Here is a 27,266-nt window from a genome sequence, read left to right as displayed (position 1 = left end):
TCACCTATCGCAGACGCAGATGATGGAGAAAAAGAGGAGTAGGCACGAGAGTGAGGAGAATGGCGCAAAGAACAATGAGTGTCGCTACCTTGAAAAATTTTTTTGTCTAGGGACCTTAGTAAAGCCTAGAGTCACTGGCTTTAGTAAAGCATAGAGTCACTGACTCTAGTAAAGCTCCTTGATCTTGAGAAAGTAGCGCCATCCACTGTACTCGCCGCCACGCGTTAGACCTCTCCCTCCTTGCCCCCCTTCGCATCCTCCCGGTCTCCTACACTTTTTCTGCACGATGATCGGTCTCCTTCGCGGTTGCCCTTAGAGACGCGTGGATCTTGTGCTTTGCTTGTTTTTTCTTTTTCGCTTGCGCCATTTTTCGCCGGCGCTCCACGTAACAACCGTAGCACGCTTTGCTATCTGTGCTTCGTGCGGGCGCTATGCCGTGCTGTTGCGCCTATGAATGCAACAACCCCAGCGGAAAAGGTTACGCACTTTTTATGATACACCAATGTAAACGCGATGACTTGCGCAAGCAGCAGTGGCTCCGCACCATCGCCCGAAAAAATTTCATTCAAACAAAGAACAGCTTTTTGCTATTTTCTGTGCAACCTTGCCTGGACACTGCTCGCGTTTAGTGACCTGGGATTCCTCACGTTGCAAGGCATCGTTTGACACCAGACTCATCGCAGTGAGTGTACTTTTTTACTAGATATTGAACTCTAAACATATTGTGCCTGATCGCAGGGACGCGCCAAGGAATTCAGAGGACGCGCTGCACGCAAACGCCGCTGTGGCGACGGGCCAGCGAAACGAGCTGGACGCCAGCGTTTCGTAGGTGCACGAGCACGCTGCTCGCGCAACACAGAGACGCAGCACCTGAGGTAAAGAGTTCTCATGGAAACGCTGACGTCTAACCCACGTCAAGAAAACCCGAGTACGGTGCAAGTGGACAACACGGAAGGTAACTCAAGAACGGCATCACAATGGACGTTTGATGAAAATAGTGGCAAAACGACAGGCAAAGCCCACATTGAGTGGCTTCAAGCTGGTCGTAAAGGCAGGTCAGCCAAAGAAGAAAAGTCAGCCGAAGAACGAGCTTTGCAACCTGTGAAGCCAGACGCCGAATCTCAACCGCAACGTCAACGCAGCACTAGGATGCGGCCATTCCCTACTGATGACTTCAAAATTGTATTCCGCCCGCAACCAGGACTAGATCTTTCAAAACGAACACTCATCGAGGTTACACATGCCATCGGAAGATCCAGTGGCTTGGCCCAGCAGGTCTTCTATAACCATGTGCGAGTTGCAGGTGCAAAAAGTAGAGAATGTGATCATCGCAAGCACAGCAAGTACTGAACGAGCTTCCAAACAGCAAAGTATAAATGCTATACAGCTCGGTGGAGTAATATATCAAGTGAATCCGCACATTCGACACCCCGATGATGTGTGCCGCGGAGTGATCTACGGCCTCGAACCAGGAACAAGCCCCACAGAGATTGTTGCAGGACTTCGCGTAGACCCAAGATACCACGTCCTCGGCGCGCGCATGCTGGGATCTTCCACAGCTGCAGTTATCACTTTCGACGGGCAGCACGTTCCTTTTTACGTGACGTACCTCAGTGGAGACTACCGATGCAAGCCATACCGGAAGTCCATCCAATATTGCCGAACCTGTGGCGCCCTAGGTCACCGACAAGACATCTGCCCTCAGCCGAAAGCGAACTTCTGCTACAAACGCGGCCACGACAAAAACACAGAACCACATGACTGCCAACCGATGTGCAAGATCTGCGGAGAAGACCATGAGACTGCTGGAAGGGAATGCAAGAAGAAACTTCGCAGCAACCCCCCTCCTTATCAAGTAAGACGCCACCAGCTCGATAACGCCCGCGCCCGTGAGAATCACTGGAGTGCTTGCACCAATGATTTACCCAGGTCAGTTATCACACCAGAAATTTCACGGGCCCCCTCTTTTCCCCAAAAATTTGACCGAAGTCGCTCTCGCTCTAAGAAAAAAGGTCGCTCTGGATCCCACACGCCATCACGGTCTCGCTTCGTTAGGGGAATCAATTACGCCGCCGCGGTAACCGGTAGTGACGGGCCCACTTCTCTAAATACTACAAGTGCCTCGACCATCTCGCCTGCTCAGACAGCGACCATCCGGGCTCTAGAAAATAAAGTCCAAGATCTACAACGGAGGATACAACAACGCCCACCAGCCGAGTGTAGCACACTAGAACTTGACGACAGCATACTAAAACAGACGGAAGCCAGAATAATGAAGCGGGTAGAAGAAAGGCTGCAAGCACATGAAGCGAAGATGCTCGACCTCGTCGAACGACGCCTTGAAGCTTTCGAGAAAGCCCTCACTGCGAAACTCCTCGCATCCATAGACACAACCATAGAGAAAGTGGTTACTAAAATTATGGAAAACGGAGACCCACTGACCCGTACTGTAAGCACGCTCGACGCCAAGCTTGATGGCTTCATGGCACAACAGCATAACTTCATAACATATGCATACAAAAATTTCGTTACCCATGAGCAGCTGGTAGAGCAATCAGGGACCAAGCGGAAAGAGCGAAAAACTTCAGGGGATGAAACTGCAGCGGAAATTCGATCTACAGCACCAAACGACCGGCACCAGGCGGGAATCAACTGCCAGAATGGCAGCTCCCACACATAGACAGTCTGAGCCACTCCCCACTCTTCGAATTTGGCACTGGAATTGCAGATCCTACAGACCTCGTTCTGCAAACTTGCAAGAATATGTTAAAACAAATAATCCAGATATGATCGCGTTGCAGGAAACCCACACAGAAAAAATCAAGCTCCCTGGCTACAGCACTCTCACATGCACACCCCGCACCGCAATTCTAGTCAAGAAGACTCTAACCGCACAGGCTCATGAAATTGAAGACATTGGCATCGAACACACCATCGGGGAGATAATCCCCACTCGGAAGACTCAACAAAGCTTATACCTGGCCAACATTTACAGTCCTCCGCGGGAGCAGTTACACCAATACGACCACTTCGTCCACGAGCTCCATCAAATGGTTAACGGCAACCAACTCGTCATGGTTGGGGACTTCAATGCTCCACACGCGGCCTGGGGCTATCACAGCACCACCAAGAAGGGGGCGCGTGTTCACGACGCTGCGCAGCAACACGGTCTGACGCCGTGGAATGACTTGCCCCATCCAACCCGAGTTGGCAACAGCGTCTCGAGGGATACTAATCTTGATCTCACGTTCACTAGAGACGTGCACAACGCAACATGGACAAGGCTACCAGACACTCTAGGGAGTGACCATCACATAATTCAAATAGAGGTCGAACAGGCTCACCGCTCGCTCAAGACAGGAAAAGCTCGGCTCACGGACTGGACCGCCTACAGGAATGAGCTTGATGATGATTCGACTATCGAGGACATTGAAGCCTGGTTAAACAGTATTGTAAGTGTGGCTGACGGACATACCAAAACGATACACTTGAACGAGGACAATCCGGCAGTCGATAATCATCTACTTCACCTATGGGAAGCTCGAAGATCGCTTATTAAACGATGGCAACGGCAAAAGCTCAACCGCAAGCTGAAGCGCCGCATCGCCGTACTCACTAGACAGGCACAGGAGTACGCCGAAAACCTTGCGAGCCAGAACTGGCGGTCCTTCTGCGACAAACTTCAAGGGACATTGAGCACAAAGAAGACTTGGCGCATTCTTCGAGCCCTGATTGACGACACTTACACCAAAACTAACCAAAGAAATACAATTAAGCGGCTCATACGCTACTATGAGGGCACAGAGCACCAGTTACTCCAAGAACTTCAAGCAAAACTTTGTGGCTCGGTTAACCAGCAAGCTATCTCCATCAACAATTCGACGCCCAGGGAGTACCGAGGAGCACCGAACGAAGCACTAGACCAGCCTTTCACGCTGGCAGAGCTAAACGCGGCCCTTGCTAAGCTTACGCGCAACACAAGCCCGGGAAAAGACGGAGTGACCAATAAGCACCTACGACAGCTACCGCCCCGGGCGTTGACGGCGCTCCTTCGGCACTATAACGACTGCTGGAGGAAGGACGAGCTACCGCAAGCCTGGAAGCACTCAGAGGTGACCATGGTACCCAAGCCAAACAAGCCAATCTCGATTGCGAATCTTCGTCCCATTTCCCTTACATCTTGCGCTGGGAAACTCTTTGAGCACATGGTAAACGAGCGGCTCACCACACATCTCGAAGACAATGGTCACTATCCGAACACCATGTTCGGCTTTCGCCAAATGCTCAGCACACAAGACGTCCTCTTGCAGATAAAGGAAGATATTCTTCTCTGCTTGAGCAAGCACAGTAAGTCATCTGTTCTAGCTTTGGACATAAAGGGCGCATTTGACAATGTGAGCCACGAAGCCATTCTGCGTAGCCTGGAAGATGTCGGCTGCGGTGCCAAGACATACGCCTATATGCTGGCTTTCCTCACCAACCGCACTGCCACTGTAGGGATTGCCAATATCAGGAGCGAGCTTTTTCAACTCCCTAACAAAGGCACGCCGCAGGGCTCAGTGATATCACCAGTGCTTTTCAACTTGGCCCTCCTTAAGCTCCCTCGTCTCTTGGACGCTGTCCCTGGGATACATCACACATTATACGCCGATGATATCACTATGTGGACAAGAGGTTCAAGCACGGGTGAACAGGAGGACCGACTTCAAGAGGCGATTAACATCACTGAAGGATATCTCAAGACCTGCGGCCTCCAATGTGCTCCGGAAAAGTCGGAACTGTTAGTACTTGCGGCACGCACCCGGGGTAGACCACCAAGCTACGACACTCCTGACCCACAAGTCTTTCTACAGGGAGTCCAAATACCACAAGTTGACACGCTTCGAGTCCTTGGACTACACATACATAAAGATGGGTCTGGCTCTGCTGCCCTACCCCGGCTGCAGAACACTGTGACACAGCTCACCCACCTAATCCGAAGGGTGGCTAATCGCCGCAGTGGCTTCAAAGAGCACGACACCCTAAAAATGGTACAAGCTCTCCTTTACAGCCGCATAACGTACGGAATTTCCTACCTCAACCTGAAGACAGCGGAGAAACAAAAACTTAATCTGCTGATACGAAAGGCTACAAAGCTTGCCCTAGGACTGCCGCCAGCCGCCTCAACTGACCGACTGCTTCGCATGGGAGTTCATAATACGTGGGAAGAACTCACCGAAGCACACCTCATCAACCAGGTCGAGAGACTCAAGCTGTCACTCACAGGGCAAGCCGTGCTTCGACGCACAGGATACCAGACCACTCTAGAACCCAACGAAGAACGCAAAGGCAAAATACCGTCACAGCTGCGAGAAAGCCTTGAAATTCAGCAGATCCCTCGGAACATGCATCCTCAACATCACTGAGAAAGGCGCCTCGCCAGGGTTAACATGATCCGGAAAAAACATGGCAATGACCCGCAGGTGCGATACGTGTACGCAGCCAAATATCCGAGACGTAATGCCTTCGCGATTACCGTCGCAGATTACAAGGGCGCGGTACTGGCATCGGCGACTATCCTCGCCAAACGTTCGGAAACAGCTGAAGAGGCTGCTATAGCACTCGCCACCCAGACGAGTGAGGATCCCATCGTGGTCTTTACCGACTCACAAACAGCGGCACGGAACTACCTGAAAGGCAGGGTCTCCACGGTGGCGATTAGGCTACTAAAGCGCATGGACAATCCTCCCCCCTACACATGCATCGTGTGGATTCCGGGTCATGAAGGTCTCGAGGGAAATGAAGCGGCACACACCGCAGCCCACGAATGCGTCAACCGAGCATTCCCATACAAGATCCGAGGCACCTCCCACTCAACAACAGAATCAGAGACAAGAGAAGCCATACCACTAACGTACCATGCATTACTGCAACATTATCGGCTCCAACGCAGGTTATACCCCCCGCCACATCCAAAACTCACAAGAGACGAAGGGACTGACTATAGGCGTCTTCAAAGCAACACGTTCACACACGGCGTACTATTGCACCATATGAGGCCAACGTTGCACAGCTACATCTGCCCTCACTGCAATGTGGCAGACACCCTGGCGCACCTCCTACTGCAGTGCAAAGTAAGCGTCCCAAGACTACGAGCAGCAGCACCAGATGTGGACCAAGACCTCCTCAGTGAAGCGTGGGAGGCTGCGATCTCCCAGCCGGACCTGGTCGAGCAGCGTCAACTCGTCGCTCGAGCTCGGCGGGCTGTCCAAGCCAGAGGGTTCCTGGAATAAGGGACCCTCCCACCTTCACTCACAAGCTTCTTTCAATAAATGTTTTCTCTCTCTCTCAAACAAAGAACAGCGTTCTTTGCGATGTAAGGCACCTTTCTTATTCCTCGTAATTAAAGCATCACCGAATGTTGCATTTGAAATATTGTTTAGGCCTGCTCATCAACATAAGTGTTGTTTAGGAGCGAACCTCCTTACGCTTTGGGTCGTATGTACCGTGTCGTAGTAGTTGTCGTAGTAGCCAGTTGTATTGCCTTGGATGTTACAAAAAAAAACGGTGTCACAGCATACCTACGAAGTGAATGATGGGCGGACGAAGCGTCCGTCAGGCTGTCCGTGCGTCCATCCATTCATTTGTGTGTGCATCCATCCGTCCGTCCACGCGTCCCTTCGTCCGCACGCTTTGCCCCACTCAACATCACTCACCTCGGGGATATGCTGTGATTTTTTTATTGGCTATTTGTGCGATGCTTCAAACAGAAGTTGTCACCAATATGCTGAATTATTTTGTTAGAAACAAGAAGAAAGTTTATTCGTTTAACATTTTTGTACAGAATTACTGCAGGGAAAGTTGGCTTAAATTTACCTTGTTGCGTTCAGCCTGCCACTATTAGAAATACCCGCCGAAAACATGATAAACCCTGTGCACCCATATTTACACGAAATAATGCTTACAAATACAGTTATTTTTTAGAAGAGTTGATGACTGCAATTCACTGCCTGGTGAGATTTTTTTCTGCTGACAATTTTGCTATATAGCTGGAACCTTAAGTTTGGTGATTGGAGTGTTCAAATGTTTTGTAAATTTTGTTCTTGTTTCCCAGACATGTGACCTCTGTTAGCGTATATATATATATATATATATATATATATATATATATATATATATATATATATATATATATATATATATATATATATATATATATTATTGAGATCTAACAGACAGTAATGCCAAGGAATGTACAGGGGAAGTTATTAGAACCAATGGAATGTAAATAAGAAGAAAGAAAAGTGGATGAAAAGATAACCAGCCATCACTTCATGTTCCTTATGTCCCTCCTGCCTGGACCAAAATGCTGATCAGCTGTATGTTTGAATAAATTATTGATGGCTATGGGGGTGGACTAAATAAATAAATAAATATATATAAAAAATTCTGCTCATACTTTATCACCTTGCTCGCACCTCAGCAATCGTCAAAAATACACAACTGTTGTCTGCTTTCAGCAGAGTGACTTGTTGGGCGAGTTGATTCATTCTTAACGGGCTGTTCCTTCTCTCGTGTTTTTTCGCGCGACAAGCTCGTTCAGTCTGCTTTCGCTGCAAACAATTACTTTGAATGAGACAGCTTCTTAATCACGCTTTGTGTGACTGTTGGGATTTGTTTACGAGAACGTTTGTGGGAGAAAACAAATGAATGTGTCAATAGAGATGACACTAATTCGCGCTCGTTTCCATAAAGGCAATTATTTTGTTGTTGTTTTTTGGTGGGGGGGGGAGGGGAGATTAACACACAAAAATTATGAAATAGATGCGGTCCATCAAAAAAAGAAAAAATACAGAGGAACAACGCAAAAAAAAAAGCTATAGCACAGTAATATCGAAAATGAGCCATTTTCTAGGAGACCGTGGCCGCAATCGCTTTGGTCACGCCTACATTAGCATGGCTTCCGTTCACCAAAAAGAAACTATTATTTTTCATACCAGTGTAGCATGGGTATACTTTTCACCGGGATCAGTCAGCCCGGATAGGATTGTTTGGTTGTTATCGACGCGCAGATTATGGTGACATTGATCCCAATCGGGCTTGATCGCAATTATAAGCGACCGCGTAGCAGCACCTCATCCAAATCGAGTCTGAACCGGAACGGGTCTTATCGCGATAATAATTGTGATGCCGATATTAATTATAGCCTTGTCTGCCACATGACGACTTACCTTAGTGATCACTTCTTTCCGCGAAGTGCTTGTGTTTTCCTATTTGGCTTTCACAGATTCACGTTTGGGTATGCGTGGTTTTGCGAATAAACTTAATTAGAATTTCAGCGTTAAATGACGTGTCGTACACGCCACAAGCAGACATGCCACAAGGGGAACTACATCATGTGCAAACGTACAGCATGTTTTCATGAGGCAGAAAAAACATCCGCGTCGTAGAACTCCCCATAAAAGCTTTTATTTAATTAGCATGGTTCACTTATACGACCTTTGGAAGAAGCTAATTCTTCAATAAACTGTTGCTTCCGTGTTCCTAATTTTATTATCACAATTAAAAAAATTCAGCACTGCTGTGGCACGGAAGCTGCCGGAAATAACCCTCTTCCATTGAATTCTGCAGTGTGCCCGCGGGAGCGTCGGCGAAAAATGGCGCCGCGCCTATGGCAAGCGGGCGAGGACAATCGAGGAGGAAACGCACGCGGGGAGGAGAGTGTCGTTACTTTCCCAGGATCAAGGGGTTCTAGGAGGAAGGAAAATACTTTCCTTCTCCATGATGCCATGATGTCTTTTCCTTCCTTCATAATGCCAAGTGACCTAGCGGCAGCCGGCCAAAGTTCCCATGTTGCGAAGCCACTCTAGGCGCTGATATGTTGAATGGTGCTTTGGCACGCATTCTTGAAGCACCGAAACTTCATGTGCTCGACTTGTCCCCACAAGAAAAACAGCGAAAACTTCTATTCACTTGTAATTGTCGTTATGTAGGCTAAAATAAACTGCAATATAAATTCAGTGTAGTCGTATCTGTTGAAGGTTATAGATAGGAAACTGAAATGTTGATACTTCGTGGGGTGACTTTGTGGCACGCGAACTGCTGCAAAGTTACCCCATGAAGGGCAGTTCTTCTAATGGTATCAGAGCTAGGCGGCCTTGGAAGAGGTCTCCTCTTGAGGACAACAGCGCAGAAGAATACTGTGACAATGAATTGTTTTAGATGGTCAGCACGGCGACAACAAAAAGTGGCCGGAACAGGTAGGAAGGGTGTTTCCTTCCTCCGTGGGTCGGAAGGGGTATGATTCCGAGGTATACTCTCTGGAAGTCTTGACAACCTATTTAATACAGCCACTACCACTTTTGTGATACCAACTACTAGCAACGTCTCGAGGGTAAATGATGTGGGTCCCGGAGAAAGAACCTTCAAGAAGGATCACATCGTCGTAGTAAACTTCGAACGACCACTTTACCAGGGAAGCACAGAACACCTATACGGGAAGTGTGACGGCAGTTAGAACTGACGGGCACATCGTCAGTACTATAGAGAGCATAGAGTTCATATACTGACTCTAGAGGAGAAGCTGCGCCGGGCAAGCTTTAACTATAGTGGCTAGAAAGGTTTTCCTAGTGTCGTGAACAAGGCGGAAAAGCTGAAAGGTTTCACAATACAGCCGCCAGAAAGCGCACCCGCTCGCTGGCGCACGGCATTTACGTCTCCGTGTCCGCGCTCTCAGGTGTTTCTCGTTGAAACCAAACTTTGTGGTAACGGTACAAACTCACTGGGCTCGTCACACAGGGTGCCTGTCGGTGAATTGTAAACGAAGAAAAAAAAAACAGATTTTCGGCATATGCTGCCAGGTTATCTGCTTCTGAACAGCACATACAAGCACGACATATAGCGCGCAAGTAACGAAGATGTAGGAGATTCAGGGCTTCAGTCACAGTTTGTTATCACTCTTTTCCACAAAGTTGCGTTTGAGTATAAAGACATCAATATCCGTATATATTTACAGCTCTTACATCAAAAATAAAATATAACAACCAGATAAAAAGACGCAAAGAGTTTTAATTCAGAAACTTATGCAAAGTGTTCTAATGCAAATGGCTGAACAGTGAAAAGAAAATAGACAGGTATAGCTCAATGAAATAAACACTAAATCAATAATAATTAATTCGAAATGAGCATCATCCTACAATAAATTGAAATTCATGCACACACGAGCAATAAATATTAAACATGTTAGGAAGCTGCGACAAAACAAGTGTACATTCATTAACATGAAAAGAGGAAAACAATCATTAAAAGTCAAGGAAAAGCTGGATGCAAACTTTGATTGCTTAGTGCCCCTGTTTTCAATGACACTTAGCAAAAAAAAAATCGAACTTCTTGAGTGAGGTTTAAACCGTGGTTACTGGTTACATCGCATTTTCAGGTGTTTTGTTTGTCCAATTTTGAGGCCACGTTCTTATTCAGTGATTTTGTGAAAAAATGCGGCCTAGTGAGTGAGTGAACAAACTTTATTTAACCAGCGGAATGAGGCGTGGGCCCAAGCCGCGCCAGGGGTGGTGGAGAAACCCTGCCTCTCAGCCGCATCCTGTGCTTGCTGGATGGCCCATATTGATCTGAGCTGATCAGCGCGGCTCTCCACCACGCCCCAAGCTGTTCTGGGGAAACTGCATTGACGTCCTGTATCTGTGTGCATTCCCATAAAATATGTTATAGGGTGGTGTGTCTCGCGCTTACATAGCTTACACGAGTCATCAGGGTATAGTTCGGGGAAGATGCAATTTAGGTGCTTCGGGTTGAGAAATATTCTAGTTTGAAGTCGCCTCCAGTCAAGCTCCTGAGATCTGTCCAACGTGGAGCTGGGCCAGTCAGTGCATAAAACTTTATCACGTCCCCAGGGAGCCGCCACTTATGTACTGCGCAACGGACTAGTTCGAGTTCACAGTTAACCTAGAAGAAAAATCAAAATGCTGGTCGTTCGCGATCAATTTCTACAGCCTCGTCGTTGATCACGTGCTTGAAAGTTGACATAGCAGTCATCAAAATGTTGCGAACGCACCACATACGTACAATCAAGCTCCTTGTTTCTTTTCTTGATGTTTGCCCACCCTTGCAGGCGTACTGGGTCCGTGGGAGCTCTGAATAAGGATACCTTTTCTTCGCAGGACTTGTATCCGCCTTTGCGCAATGGCCACGAAACAAGTTATTTTTTTTCTTTTTAGCCATATGATACGTTGTAGCGGCTAGACAGATACGCAGTTGCAAGCGGGCACGACATGAACCTCTCAAGACGCAGCTCATAATGAAATTGCAGCAACCACCGAAGTTCCAGTGCCGAATTCTAACACCGCCCCCCCCTCCAACTAGTGACGGCGGCTTTCCCACTCCCCTTCGACGTACCAGTGGCGTACCAACTCTTTCGCGAATGGGTGGCATACCTTACCTCACTCGTCAGCTATAATATATATATATATATATATATATATATATATATATATATATATATATATATATATATATATATATATATATATATATATATATATATATATATATATATATATATATATATATATATATATATATATAACATGGCCATAAGAGTGTTTTCACACTCGTTGTTTGGCTTATAGATGGCGCTGACTGTCGCTCCTACTTCTAAATTCACAGATAAACCAAAAAAAAAGTGAATGGAGGGAGGGCCGCTGTGATAGCTCAGTGGTTAGAGCATCGAACGCGTAATTCGAAGGTCGTAGGTTCGATTCCTGCTCACAGTTGGTAATTTTTTCATCCACTTTTCTTTCTTCTTTCTTCTTATTTACATTCCATTGGTTCTAATAACTTCCCCTGTACATTCCTTGGCATTACTGTCTGTTATATCTCATTAATATTGTGTTAAAAACACGGAAAAACGAGCCCTTAGGTGTATACACTTCTTTCCCTTATTTCATTGAACGAGGGTCTCGTACTGGCAGACTTGGTGTGTTTAGGTTGTATAAGAGGGACAATTAATCAGCTGCCCGCTCATAATAAGTTCACGTGCTACGTGACGCCAAACATGCGCATAAGAGTGTTTTCACACTCGTTGTTTGGCTTATAGATGGCGCTGACTGTCGCTCCTACTTCTAAATTCACAGATAAACCCCCCCAAAAAAAGTGGATGGAGGGAGGGCCGCTGTGATAGCTCAGTGGTTAGAGCATCGAACGCGTAATTCGAAGGTCGTAGGTTCGATTCCTGCTCACAGTTGGTAATTTTTTCATCCACTTTTCTTTCTTCTTTCTTCTTATTTACATTCCGTTGGTTCTAATAACTTCCCCTGTACATTCCTTGGCATTACTGTCTGTTATATCTCATTAATATTGTGTTAAAAACACGGAAAAACGAGCCTAGGTGTATACACTTCTTTCCCTTATTTCATTGAACGAGGGTCTCGTACTGGCAGACTTGGTGTGTTTAGGTTGTATAAGAGGGACAATTAATCAGCTGCCCGCTCATAATAAGTTCACGTGCTACGTGACGCCAAACATGCGCATAAGAGTGTTTTCACACTCGTTGTTTGGCTTATAGATGGCGCTGACTGTCGCTCCTACTTCTAAATTCACAGATAAACCCCAAAAAAACTGGATGGAGGGAGGGCCGCTGTGATAGCTCAGTGGTTAGAGCATCGAACGCGTAATTCGAAGGTCGTAGGTTCGATTCCTGCTCACAGTTGGTAATTTTTTCATCCACTTTTCTTTCTTCTTTCTTCTTATTTACATTCCATTGGTTCTAATAACTTCCCCTGTACATTCCTTGGCATTACTGTCTGTTATATCTCATTAATATTGTGTTAAAAACACGGAAAAACGAGCCCTTAGGTGTATACACTTCTTTCCCTTATATATATATATATATATATATATATATATATATATATATATATATATATATATATATATATAAACTTTGAGAATAGTGCAGTATAGGAAACAAAACAATAAAATATTTATTTAATCCTAACAGTTTTGGCTGGTAGACCAGCCTTCTTCGGAGGATGTAAGTGAAATGGTACAAATTCCTGTAGCAGAGGGTCACCCTCACAGTTTGAAGACCCTCCAAAAAAAAAGAGACAAACGGGCGAACGAGATAGCAACAGACAACAAGAAGCAGAAGAAGGAGAGGAACTAGAAAGAAGCGACGGAGAGCCGCCGGAAATGAGCGGGTAATTCTGGCATTGTTGCTGGGTATAGGTAAGACGCGCCGCCAGCGGAGGCGACCAAGAAAAACGGAAAAATGTGGAACATGTTGCCGCTTACTCGCATACCACACATGGATCGAGTTTAAGTTCACGTGGTTCGGCGGCTGGCCCGCGGCATCGGGCCACACACACACACACACACACACACACACACACACACACACACACACACACACACACACACACACACACACACACAAGAAGCGTACGACCCGCTCCAGCTTTCGGAAAGTAATGGCCACGTTGGAAAGCTAATGTGCCCTCTCCCCCTCCCTCCACCTGCCCTCTCTTGCAGAAAACTGTACAACCAGTCATACTGAAAATAAATGAATGGTATTCTTGTAAAGGATGAACAAACAAAAACGTAAACAAAAAATATAAAAATTAAATAATACTAAAAAGTACTCAGAAATGAAAATAAGGTCTAATAATACTAACACACGCCGTTTGGTTCACGTAGCATCGAATTCGTTTAGTTTCACGCGCTATATTGACCAAATTACGTGTGCGACTTCACGTATGTATAAATAAATTAATTGAGTAATTCAATTTCTGTGTTTCACGAAACGTCGCGGAGGCACGTCAGTCGTCCAGGGCTCTCGTTGATTCCGTGGGTAAGTGATCTGAATTTCTTTATGAAGTATGACTCCCGCTGTTCGCGCTCCCGTGTGTTCTGGAAGCCGGATTGTAGGAGTATGACACTTACGCGTTCGAAAGAGTGACCAGGAAGATTGATATGTTTGGAGAACGGCAAATTGGGGAGGCCCTTTACGTGTGCCCTGTGGTTGTTGAAACGCAAACGGAACGCGGTTTCCGTGTGTCCAATATATTCCTCTTTGCACACCTCACAGCGAATTTTGTATACCACATTGGCTGAGTTACAGTTAAGGTCGTCTTTAATTTTGTACACATAGTCTGAAGAGGAGGCTTCGGCCGTATCTGTGGTCACCATGTTTGTGCACACCCTGCAGCGAGGTTTCCCGCACGGTATACAGCCCTGATGGTGGTCGGATTTGTGTGTTTTCGCCCTGACCAGTAAGTCTCTCAGGTTTTTATTTCTTCGGTAAACAACCTTGGGCGGAGTCTGAAAAACGGCAGAGAGGTGACTACTCTGTTTAGGTATGTTGAAGTGGCGGTTTAGTATAGAATTCACCCGAGGGGCGGCGGCGCAGTATGTGAGGATTAAATTTGCCCCTGAAGTTATACCATTATTCCCGCCTTTTTCTCCCATTGTTGATTCTCGGTCCAAAGAGCGAGCGCGCTCAATTGCATTGTCAATTATTTTTTCGGGGTACTTTTGACGCAAGAAAGCTGCTCTCAATTCCTGTGCGTGGGTGTCAAATTGCGTGATTTCAGAGCAAATTCTTCTGTATTTGTGGGCTTGAGAGTAAGGAACACCTGTTTTGCAGTGATGGGGGTGACTGCTATGGAAATGCAGATACTTTGGGGGGTCAATTGGTTTTTTATACAGGGAAATAGATATGGTGGTGCCACTGAGTGATACAGTGACATCCAGAAAGTGATCACTCTTCTGCGAATACGTGTGCGTGAATGTTATCGAAGGATGCAGGGAGTTGAAACCGGAAATGAATTTGGAAAGATTATGTTCACTATCGGCCCACACGAAGAATATATCATTGAGGAAGCGTCGGTAAAATATAGGTTTGAATGGAGAATTTTCGAGGAAAGGAATCTCCAAAGAGGCCATGAAAATATTTGCGTAATTTGGGGCCATTTTGGTTCCCATGGTAGTTCCGTTTACTTGCAGATAATTTTTTTGGTCGAATTCAAAGTTATTATGTTTAAGTACAAGATTTAGGAGCACCTCTAAAGCGCTTTCGTCGAATTCACTCGTCGATTTACTTTTTCCTAGGCGGCGACTGTGGCGGCGATTCCTTCAGTGTGGGGAATGTTTGTGTACAGTGATGAGACATCCATGGTGACCAAATAGCACTGTGATGTGTGGTGCGCGTTCAAAGTGCGCGCCTTCGAAAAGTGCGCGTCACGGAAAAAAAAAAACAAAAGGAGAAATACCAGAGTGCACGTGCGGTGCTGCTTAAACAAGAATGACGACGTTAAAGAGCGTCAAGCACGAGGATGCGTGGCAGGACGTGAAGTAAACAAAAGGTAAAACATCCAATGGGCAGCGAACACGGAGATTTCAAGGCCCAATGGCTTGACACCACGAAACAGTAGTATCTCCAATGAGAACGAGACAAGTGGGCCAGAGCTGAAGCAGGAGCCTGGGGAGACCAGAGCAAGGGGAATTCGAGGCAGGCAGTGCAAGCGGAAGGTCGTCACCGGACCGGGCGCTGAAGATGGGCCGTTGGGTTCCGGACCCGAGCCTACAGGACTTCCACCGGCCGGGGCCTCCTGCTGTCGGGTTCCCGCTCCAAAGGACCGTGGCCATCCGGTCCTGAACTCCTTTCCAGGGCCTGCGGACTTTGGTTCCGGCAGGCAGGCTACAGCCGTCGGGCTCCGGGCCCGAGCTGTGCGCCCAGCTGCTTGACTAGGTCGACCCTAGTTCCCGGACGCGTCGCCACCAGCCTGCGTTCTCCCGTCTCCGACGTGTCCACGCTCCTCAAGCCGAAACCATCACGATTTGGTAGGGCTTTTCGACGTGTCGCCAGCAGCCAGCGTTCCCTCGTCCTCGTCCAGCCCACGCACTGACGCAGGAGTCACGGCGTTCCGGTTTCTCATCACCGCCGAAAACCAACTTGTGGGTGAGACTGCACCGTTACTCTTGCGCTACTCCCATCACTCAGCCTCTTTCGAACGTTAGGTTTAGTTACTGACTTTGAACGTTCTTGTTGGGTGTTTACAGATGTGTTTCGTCATGTCCAGTCAACTGTTTATTAAGTGTTTTGTTTTTGTGAGGAATCTTTGCCTTTTTACTTTTCAATTAAACTTTTTGTGTGTTTCTTGGAAACCGAACGGCTTTGTCCTTATTAACAAAACTCTCTGAGGCTCAGCCCGGGAGAAAAACAAATCAGCACCAAAGAACCATGCATCACAAATTGGCGTCCGCGACAGGACAAAGTCGTTTGTTTTTCCAGTAGATTTTTTGACGCGGTTAACACGATGACGAACACGTGGGAGTTAATTGAGTTGGCGGATAAATTGGGACTGACGGGAGTGGAGTTTAGAGTATGGTACGAGGAGCGGATGGAGAGGGAGCGTGAGCAACGGGCTGCAGAACGAAAGGCGGCGAAGGAAAAGCTTGAATTGGTGCTTAGAGCTAAGAAGGAGGAGCTAGAGCGCGTAACGCGTGAAAATAAAGTGTTGCTAGAGCGTCAGACACGCATACTGAAGCAGCAGCTCCAATTAGAGAGGGTGGACTTCGAGCGGCGACTCGAGCTTGCGATGGCGAAAAGGGGGCAGCTGGCGATGCAGAAGGTCGAGCAAGCGGTGAATGTTTGCTCCGATAGCAGCGTTTGCTGGAGGGAAGTCGATTCCTGCAAGGTTGGCCTCGAACCTCGCGACAGCCTTACTTCGGAGCGAGAAGCTCAGATAGAGGAAGGCAGAGAGGTGGACAGCCAAGAAGGCAGGAGTCATGAGGAGTTTGTTGAAGCGACGGAAAGCTTCTCTGGCTGGGAACATATTACTTCCGTTAGCTGCTTGGGGACCTCTGAGAGGCCAAGCACCTATGAAGAAGAGCGCCTGGATATGGGCGACCTAGAAGCTGTGGAAAATGTTGTGGAGCAAAGCTTCGATAGCAGGGAACGAAGAAGCTCCATTCAGAATGAGGTGTGTATCAGAACGTCTCAAAGGCCGAGCACATTTCGGGAAGGGGTAGGGCTACCTCTCAATAGCTCCATGGAAGGAGCGCTAGAACGTCATTGGGAAGATGGCAGCGAATGCCATGAAGGCTCTGATATAGTGGCCACTGATTGTTTTGTACCGACAGAGGTAGCAGCAGGCACCACGTCAATGGTCCTAGACCATACGTATATCTCACTCAGAGAGAGAGGGGATTCTAGTTCACAGGATAGCGTAACTGCTATTTGTCCGAGAAAACACGATGGGAGTGCTGAAGCACTCTTCAAAATAAACAGTATCGAATCGGAGGTGGGCTCGATAGTAGGTATGGAGAATGCCAGACAGGGTCTTGAACCTGAGAACGTGATTGGTTTTGAACCTATAATTAAGTCCACTCAAGATGAGCTGTATAATGACCGAGCACAACGGCATCCCTTCTCAAGAATCCAGGAACCTCACACGCTTGTCGGAGCGTTTGGGCTTGCTGAGGGCACCCCGAGCTTGTGTTCATTAGATGGTGAACTAAAAGAAAGCATTTGTGTGAGAGATTGTGGCATTTGGACATTCGTGTCTCAGTGCGTTTCGTGTCGACGCCGACGGCTCGAGACCGCGCCCGGTTCCTCTGTGACCGGTAAGCGTTCATGTGGCCGGCGGGGGCGCAGACACGCGTTTCAGCGAAAGTGCATAAAAGCATGTTTGCCACAGTTACTTTCGAAACGTGCGAGAAGGGCAGTGCGTCTGGTTTGGGACGCGATAACCTGAGTGTAGGGTTAGAAAACCGGTAGCTCTTTCTGGACTTCGACTTTTAGATGCGGACACAAGTAGCTTTGTCCATAGTCGATTTTGTAGTAAAAAGGTTTATTCCGGGTTTCAGAACTTTTAAATGCAATTGGGTGAATCTAAAGTTTAAGTGTGGACATTTGGACGATGTAGCGAACTGTAGCCCGGTGATGTGTTGAACTGCGTGGTGCAAATATGTGGTTTAATTGTGACGTAGTGCAGAACGCGCACTCATCGGCAGTTTTTTTTTTTCTAAAAAAAAAAAAACTTGAATAAAAGGGGGGCGTATGTGATGTGTGGTGCGCGTTCAAAGTGCGCGCCTTCGAAAAGTGCGCGTCACGGAAAAAAAAAAAACAAAAGGAGAAATACCAGAGTGCACGTGCGGTGCTGCTTAAACAAGAATGACGACGTTAAAGAGCGTCAAGCACGAGGATGCGTGGCAGGACGTGAAGTAAACAAAAGGTAAAACATCCAATGGGCAGCGAACACGGAGATTTCAAGGCCCAATGGCTTGACACCACGAAACAGTAGTATCTCCAATGAGAACGAGACAAGTGGGCCAGAGCTGAAGCAGGAGCCTGGGGAGACCAGAGCAAGGGGAATTCGAGGCAGGCAGTGCAAGCGGAAGGTCGTCACCGGACCGGGCGCTGAAGATGGGCCGTTGGGTTCCGGACCCGAGCCTACAGGACTTCCACCGGCCGGGGCCTCCTGCTGTCGGGTTCCCGCTCCAAAGGACCGTGGCCATCCGGTCCTGAACTCCTTTCCAGGGCCTGCGGACTTTGGTTCCGGCAGGCAAGCTACAGCCGTCGGGCTCCGGGCCCGAGCTGTGCGCCCAGCTGCTTGACTAGGTCGACCCTAGTTCCCGGACGCGTCGCCACCAGCCTGCGTTCTCCCGTCTCCGACGTGTCCACGCTCCTCAAGCCGAAACCATCACGATTTGGTAGGGCTTTTCGACGTGTCGCCAGCAGCCAGCGTTCCCTCGTCCTCGTCCAGCCCACGCACTGACGCAGGAGTCACGGCGTTCCGGTTTCTCATCACCGCCGAAAACCAACTTGTGGGTGAGACTGCACCGTTACTCTTGCGCTACTCCCATCACTCAGCCTCTTTCGAACGTTAGGTTTAGTTACTGACTTTGAACGTTCTTGTTGGGTGTTTACAGATGTGTTTCGTCATGTCCAGTCAACTGTTTATTAAGTGTTTTGTTTTTGTGAGGAATCTTTGCCTTTTTACTTTTCAATTAAACTTTTTGTGTGTTTCTTGGAAACCGAACGGCTTTGTCCTTATTAACAAAACTCTCTGAGGCTCAGCCCGGGAGAAAAACAAATCAGAAACAAGAACCCTGCATCACAAGCACTCTAGAGGTAGCACAAGTTTTGAGACTTCTCGAAGGAAGTGGCTGGTATCTTTGATGTATGATGGGAATCAATGTGGGATGTGCCTAATCAGAGAGTCAATGAAACTAGAGATGTTTTCAGTAGCAGTACCGTTGCTGGAAACTATGGGTCGGCCGGGATTGTTGATCTTGTAAATTTTGGGTAGTAAATAGAAACGCCTGGGAGACGATTTGCCAGGTGACATCATTTTAAGCATAGGGTAGGTTATCTTACCAATTTTACGTAATGATATTAGTGAGGCCTTAATAGTGCTTTCATACTCCTCTGTCGGATCACAAGGGAGTTGTTTATAGAAATTTTCATCTGCCAGTTGGCGAAGCCCTTCTTTGATGTAGTCAGTCCTGTCGAGTACAACCACAGCACCACCCTTATCAGCTGGCTTAATAACGATGCTCTGGCTGTCACTTAAACTGCGCAAAGCCTCCCGCTTCTCTTTGGACAGATTGTTGCGAATGGGTCGGTGCTTTTCATATTCCCTGATTATATCACCTTGGACGGCTGAAATGTACATGTCTAGATATTTGTCTCGTTGTTCACCTGGAGTCCAAGATTTATCTGAAAATTGATTTTGTTGCATGCTGCTTCGATCATGAAAATATTCTTTTAGACGCATGGTTCTGGCAAAGTTGTCCAAATCTTGGTAAAGTTTAAACTCATCAATTTTGCCAGAGGCGGGGCAGAAGGTTACACCTTTTGATAGCAGCTTTGTTTGCGCAGGTGTCAAAGATTTGCTGGAAAGGTCAACCACATTGGTGATATCGGTGCTCTTTTGTGGAGATTGACGAGAGGTAACAGGTTTATCTGTATACGTTGTGGGAGGATTGCTGGCGGAGTATTTTAAAGTCGGCCACGCACCGTCTCGCCTCAATTTCTTGTTCTTCTTGCCCTGAATTGTCAATCTCTTTTTTCCTTCGTATTTGGCCAGCTCTTCTGTTTCTGACTGCGTCAAACTTGACTGTTTTAGTCGCGCTTTTTCTTCCTCTTTAAGTTCCGCGGCCTTACGTGTACTGTGTTGTATTACGACCTGTGTAAGCCTAATAGATGCATCTTTTAAGATATTGCTCCACTGCCGCTGCTCATTTTTGTTGAAGTTATTCATTGCGGGTTGCAGTTGAACAGTCAGACCCTTTAGTGCGAATCCCGATGAAATATATGTTTTAAGGTTTGAAGCATGCATTTCAAACCTCACGCGCTTATCAACATTCTTTCTTAAGGCCATAAAATCACAATCATCTATTTCATCATATATATATATATATATATATATATATATATATATATATATATATATATATATATATATATATATATATATATATATATATATATATATATATATATATATATATGTGTGTGTGTGTGTGTGTGTGTGTGTGTGTGTACGTATATATATATATATATATATATATATATATATATATATATATATATATATATCGCTCATAATTAGGCCTTCATAGTGCAAACCACCTTCTTTTAGCCTCTCTCTGGTCCGGTGGTGTCAAGCTGAGAGGTAAGCTTGAAAGTTTAGCTTCCCACTGTGCTCAAGTCCACAGCTTTATTCGTCACCACTTTACAAACTGCTGCCATCACTCCTAGTTACCATAAGCAAGGCTGATCAGATTCGTCAGAGACTAAAGCGGAAACTTCTTTTTGTGCTTCCAGTACGGCAAAACTAAAGCATTTAAAAAGATCGTCACACTCATCTCACAGCAGCTTCGACAGAGCAGCGACGATGCTATTCATTTTCGATGAAAGAAAATGATTTCACTGAAGCAGAAAATGCCCTGACTGGTCCATAAAACGATTGCTCGTTCCCATCCACAACAAAACGACGTTTTCGCGCCTTCTACTGTAGCCTGCTTTGCAATGCTGCAGTGCAAAGCGCGAGAGGCCCGCACCGCAAAGAGCCTTCAAGGAAAAACGTGGCAGCAGAAATGCTGCAAATTTTTTTACTATATTAACATTCCCTCGTAACATTTTCATTTCCTCGTAACAATATAATTGATGATTACGGTGATTACGGTGGTGAAGGTATACTTTTCTTTAGTTGTTGGTTACCCCGTCGTGCAGCCGACAGTAACCACTGTCTAAAGTGGCGGGGGGGGGGGGCTTAGCCGCCTCCCAGCTTTTTTCGGTGGGAGGGGGGTGAGGGTTTGCGTTCCCCTTTCCCCCTCCCCCTGTTGATACGCCTATGCCACGTACGATCAAAACAATACATACTGGTCTTCAAAGCAATTGACACGCTGATTTTCAAGGAACTTTTTCGCAGCTGCTTTCGGCGTGCGTAAAAAAGCACAATAAAGCGAGTGCATTTCCCAAATTAACAATTGGTACAGACAGCTCTAAGTAGCGAAAAATTCGGTAGATCCCACGTACCTGGGAATATATGTTATGCGAAGCATGCAGAGGGTAGGTAACCATGTTGCAATTTTTTTATTGAGGGACACGTCATGAAATGACTCTAAATATATGTACAGATGTTGCACGCACAGACATATGTTCAAGAGTTGCAGATGTTTATATAACCAGTTTTTTGCACTTGCACAATGATGTCAACTGGACCATATGTATCAGCAACACCAGAAGCTGATATGAAGCGTTGATGCTCGCGAAGATGCTGGGCCTGGACACTGTTTCATAAATCAACTTCAGTGCATGACACCTAACCACAATTGACGTTAACCCGACGGGATGGCTGTAGCAAAAGAGTACATATGTAATGTTTATAAAATTGGATAGGTAGCAAGAATTATTGACGTTTCACGAAGATTAGCCTCTATTTCATAAGTAGTTCCGAGACCTGGCGCAGCTCGGTGGTAGAATGCTTAATTGCCACGCACAACGCTTGGGTTCAATTCCAGCTGGAACCGTTATATTTATTATCTGCATTCGTCAGGGGGTCAACGCTGCTTATGCCAGGCGTTTCTCAACACTGACATTTAAGTCGGGTATTGCTTGACGCTCACGTGTTAAAATTGCCCATGTGTGTTCTCCTCGTTCCGGGATAGATACCAAGTGTCAATCACCTGTGGCACATACCCATATATCAGCGACACATACCCGCCCGTGGGAATGTGCCACTGTCTGGCGGGAAGTGTTTGACGACGTACGCGACGGGATTGTGACATTATCCATGTCTTGACCAGCGCGTCATATCCGTCAAACCATATGTTACCCTCCTATGCTAATTTTGGTTCACGCCAAGTTAAGGGGGTGACCACAAGAGCACCCAAACGTAAGTAGACAGATAGATAGATAGATAGATAGATAGATAGATAGATAGATAGATAGATAGATAGATAGATAGATAGATAGATAGATAGATAGATAGATAGATAGATAGATAGATAGATAGATAGATAGATAGATAGATAGATAGATAGATAGATAGATAGATAGATAGATAGATAGATAGATACGCTCGAAGTCGCCGAAGTTCGCTAAGAAATGCTTCGCATTAAAAAAATCTTAAATAAATTATCACTAATGCAGCCGCCCAGCTAAGCATCCTTGCCCTCCCATGATTCACGCGAAGCGGGTGACCACAAGAGCACCCAAACGTAAGCGGTTAGATAGATAGATAGATAGATAGATAGATAGATAGATAGATAGATAGATAGATAGATAGATAGATAGATAGATAGATAGATAGATAGATAGATAGATCGATAGATAGATAGATAGATAGATAGATAGATAGATAGATAGATAGATAGATAGATAGATAGATAGATAGATAGATAGATAGATAGATAGATAGATAGATAGATAGATGCGCTCAAAGTCGCCGAAGTTCGCTAAGAAATGCTTCGCATTAAAAAAAACAAAAAAACAGGGGCGTCCCCTGTTGCACACTTTTTTTTTTTCATTGCATTGGTACTTCATCAGTCTGGCAGTTGCTTGTTGACCATTGCAGCCTTTGTCATCTAAAACGCCACCTTGATTGGGGGGGGGGGGGGAATACAGGTAAAATTGCATTTTGAGATTTTGAGGAAGATGTATTTCTAAGACAGTTAAATTGTGTGCGCGGGACAACAGTACGTCGAACTCCTAGTTTGTGCATCTGTGGAAGGCTATATGGTTAGTAAAAATGTATTTATTTCTTTCTATCCCTGCCGCGAATATATTAAGCGATAATATCTGCGGTTGCAATCAATGTTTCGAGAAGCAGTTTTGCGACAGGGACGCAGTTTCAATGCCTTGTCCACCACCGCCTGAAACCACAGTATCGTACGAAAAAAACACGCTAAATAAAAAAAAACATTAATGACACAATAGAATTCGAACCCAGGTCTGCTGCGTGCCAGCTCCGTATTCTACCACTCAGCCACGCCAGTGCTTTGAACTTGTTTCTGAACTGGCCTTAGGCAGGTTTAATTTCGTGGGAATCGCGTTAATATGAGCAATAACGCGTTTTAGACCATCAAAGGAACAGCCAGGAGCCACACAATGTGAATTCCGTAACGACTGTGTCGTCTAATCATTGTTGAAATCAAGAAGAAGAAATGGGCAGGGCATGTAGCACGTAGGCAGGATAACCGCTGGTCATTAAGGGTAACTGACTGGATTCTCAGAGAAGGCAATTGGATTAGGGGGAGACAGAAAGTTGGGGGGAAGATGAGATTAAGAAGATTGCGGGTAAAGTGGCAGCAGCAAGCACAGGACCGAGTTGATGGGCGGAACATGGGAGAGGCGTTTGTCCTGCAGTGGACGAGTCACGCTGATGATGATGATGATGATGATGAGTCCTATGCTCCAACCCATAAGAAAACTTGCAAGACCAACCTTGAAACTTGTTCTTGATCACCTTATAACTGTGGCGCATACCGACTTCACGCTTAGTTTTTCATCGTCGTCAGCCACTGCATAAATGAATTGCACAAAATTTTCACAAGTGTGTAGCGGCGGATAGCACGCTTTTTCAAAGAATGACCAAGAATAGCGTAGTGAAGGCTGACCTACCACACAAAATTTATGATTATTTATGACGTTGTTGGTACCCAGCAGTGTGCTTGTAGCATCCCAAAGAGTGTTTAGAAAAGGCTCTGGAAGGCCGCTCTTCTAGCTTTCGGTATGACTGTGGTGCCCGTTCCACGCAGGCCTGGCGTTTTTTTTTTTTAGCACGCTTTAAACGCGTGCTAAAACCATTGTCGTTATCGAGGGTCCCGTTACAGTTTTTAACTTTGGGACCCTCGTCTGTATATTAATATTACTGTACTACTTTTTTGAAATGAATAGTAATAAACTGAAACTGAAACGCGAAAAAAAAATTAAAGCAGATGTGCATTAAAGTCCCTCCCACGTTCCCTCGCCTCCTAAGAATGATAAGCACGTGCTTTAGTAGCTATAACGAAACGCATGGCAACAAGCGCCCAGAGCATTACGGCACTACAAGGCAGTCACCACCTCCTTCTGCTCTGACAAATATGGCCACCGTGGCTTCACTTCGATATGTGCGGGTATGCGGGACCACCACTCCAGAAGTTTTAGTATAACCTCGTTGGGCATTTATGTGAAGTGTACCAGTAAGCTGCATCTGTGAGTCCCCGGCATTCCCATATGCGTCCAATGCGCGGTGCGTTCTACAGCTCGCAGTGCCAGTTTTCTTTGTGTAGGAAAACTTAATGATCTAATTGGGGCACGTGCCTTTATGCCCGTGCGCTTCGGGGAAGTCTCGAGGACATGGCAAACAGACGCGAGAACTGTGAGGAATGACGAACTCTGCAGTAATTGCTGTCATTTCGCGAGTTTCCCCGGAGCGAATCAGGAGTGGTAGGCATCAGAGTTCATGAATCGTGCAATATGTGATTGAATAGCTATGGTTGGCAATGGTGTAGGGACGCGTATTTACGTACAGACCTTATCCTCATGTTGTTCATAAGTTTCGGCACGCGTTTTAAGGGCACAAAATGGGTATAACAAATTGATTATCAGACGCACAAAGGCCTATATAGAAACGCGAGACAAGGATAAGATTGATTCGTAAATACGAGCCTCTATGGCCGCAGAACCATCTGCGAAATGTAAGCCACAAGCACAAACATATACACTGCTCGCTTCATCAATGAGGCGTCATTTGCCAACTTGTGTAATGTGACGCACAAAATTACTTTTTACTCGGTTGTTTTTCTGCGTACAGATGACGCAACAGTTTTATTCCACTATTTTGACGTTTGCAGTATCCATTGGTCTACAGCTTGGCTTGGCGTAGATGTCCTCTGGACAACTGTATTCTTAGCATTTTTTTTCACGTCAATAAATTTCTAGTTCTACTCACATTCATGGTAGGGCGTGCGAGAAGTGCAAGAGCGTGCGAATTGAGCGGGATGTTTTTTTTTTTTCGTTTTCCTGCCGAAAGTGCGATTTTCACGCGGCACGCAGGATCTAGGTAGGCAACGCTGGTGCTACACACAAGCCAATAGGTGGATGGTACAGTGTACTAGAATTTCTAGTACACTGTAGTGGATAGCAAAACGGCACGTCGCCTGCTACGGTACTTCCGGTTTGAGGCCTATCCCTTCGCTGCTTCAGGGTACCTGCTGCGCAATGTAATAAGGGTGGAAACACGTGTAATTCTGCGACGCTTCTGCTGCCGCTTGTTCAATGATTGTGTTTTTTTTGTGAATGAATAGATGATATTTCGCGCATTTCAGAGAACGAAGCGATCGAGACGAGGACATGGGCAGAAACGAGGAACGCTGAGAGATGGGGATCAAGCACAGCTTGTGGTTATTCTTTGAAACACGCTGTTATATTTAGCAGGATCACCTCGATTTAGTATTTTCGAGCGCATACACTTACCGAGACCACTTTAAGATCACTCATACATATGTTCACATGCTGTCATATATCAATACACGTACGATGTCTACATATGTACCAGTACTTTGCGCGACCAAGTATGCCGATATAGCATATTTCTATTGTATAATCTGCATCGCTAACTGTCTGTTAAATTGATTGAAACAGGTGAGCGCGTAAAAAGCCTACAGAACAACACGGCCACTCAATAATGTCGTGCGACGTAAAGCGATCGAAGTCGCTTTTGAAACAATGAGTAGCATGGATGGCATCTTTGCTATGTCACACTTGCAAGGCGTGTAGTGGCGATAGGTCGTGTTATACTCCGACTCATAACCTTAACGACTATCTTGCACAGCTGTAGGTTGAGTGCGGATAATTTCACATGCATTGAAAAACATTGTTCTAGCGTGTGAGAAACGACACTTCATTCAAAGAGATATTTAGAGAAGTAAGAAAAAAAAAACCAGAAAACTACGAGAACGTTTCGTTTATAGCGTTCGAAATACATTACTACGGCCACTTGCTATATCGAGCCCGGAATAGCATCTTTGCAACCAAAAAGTAAATAAATAATTTTATAGGTACGTAAGCCACATGAAAACAAGTGAGTGGATATTTCATGATTCCATGATGTGCAGGAAATCCTTGTATGTGACAAAACATGCGCGATATAACCTTTTTCGCTCCAAAACAAGCATGTGTCCACAGGTGCGAGTCACTTCAATGAGAAAATAACCGCTCGCACAATATCTCGTAGTGATTGGATCCATTTGTTGTGCAATCATGCTGCATAGCACTCGAAAGTATTACGCAGCAGGTTGTAAGAAAATGGCACCACGAGTGCAAGGTGAAACACGCAAAAAACGCCGGCACTTGCAAGAATGCCCGCAAGGCATTACGGTGCCTTGAACCGGAAGTCGGTGCAAATGGCTGCCGTAGGCTAACATAGAGTTTCCCAAATTAACTAGAGGGCACTCTGGCGCTGTGGTCGTTCAGCGACCATGGGAATCACGGAGGAAGATGGGAATGATAGGTAGTACGCACATTTGCCTAGTCTTCGTACTTGTGGGCGGCGAATCATACTTGCGGCTTTGTTTATTGCTGGTTACGGTTTTGTTTTGAAAGAAAGAACAAACTCTTTTGAACTTAGTGACTTGATTCATAATGGTAAGCCTAAAAAAATAAGGTTGCGAAGCGCAAACGGTGAACATTTGCTAATTTATGTTTTCGTGAAAAAACAGCTCCAAGCCACACGAACACACACGGAGCCGGAAGCAGGCCATAAGCACGAAAATTAGAC

The 27,266-nt window shown here is 46.0% G+C and overlaps 3 non-coding genes across 3 annotated transcripts; all 3 read left to right on the top strand.

Moving 5' to 3' along the window:
- Positions 1 to 11,692: 11,692 nt before the first annotated feature.
- Positions 11,693 to 11,765, top strand: TRNAT-CGU (transfer RNA threonine (anticodon CGU)). Its single transcript has one exon. It is a non-coding gene; the product is annotated as a tRNA-Thr (tRNA).
- A 397-nt stretch (positions 11,766 to 12,162) lies between these two features.
- Positions 12,163 to 12,235, top strand: TRNAT-CGU (transfer RNA threonine (anticodon CGU)). The gene has a single exon. It is a non-coding gene; the product is annotated as a tRNA-Thr (tRNA).
- Positions 12,236 to 12,627: 392 nt separating this feature from the next.
- On the top strand, positions 12,628 to 12,700 carry TRNAT-CGU (transfer RNA threonine (anticodon CGU)). The gene has a single exon. It is a non-coding gene; the product is annotated as a tRNA-Thr (tRNA).
- Positions 12,701 to 27,266: the final 14,566 nt, after the last annotated feature.

Source organism: Rhipicephalus microplus, chromosome 8 (genome assembly GCF_043290135.1).
Source record: "Rhipicephalus microplus isolate Deutch F79 chromosome 8, USDA_Rmic, whole genome shotgun sequence".
Lineage (NCBI taxonomy): Eukaryota > Metazoa > Arthropoda > Arachnida > Ixodida > Ixodidae > Rhipicephalus > Rhipicephalus microplus.
This window is presented reverse-complemented; position numbering and strand designations above follow the sequence as displayed.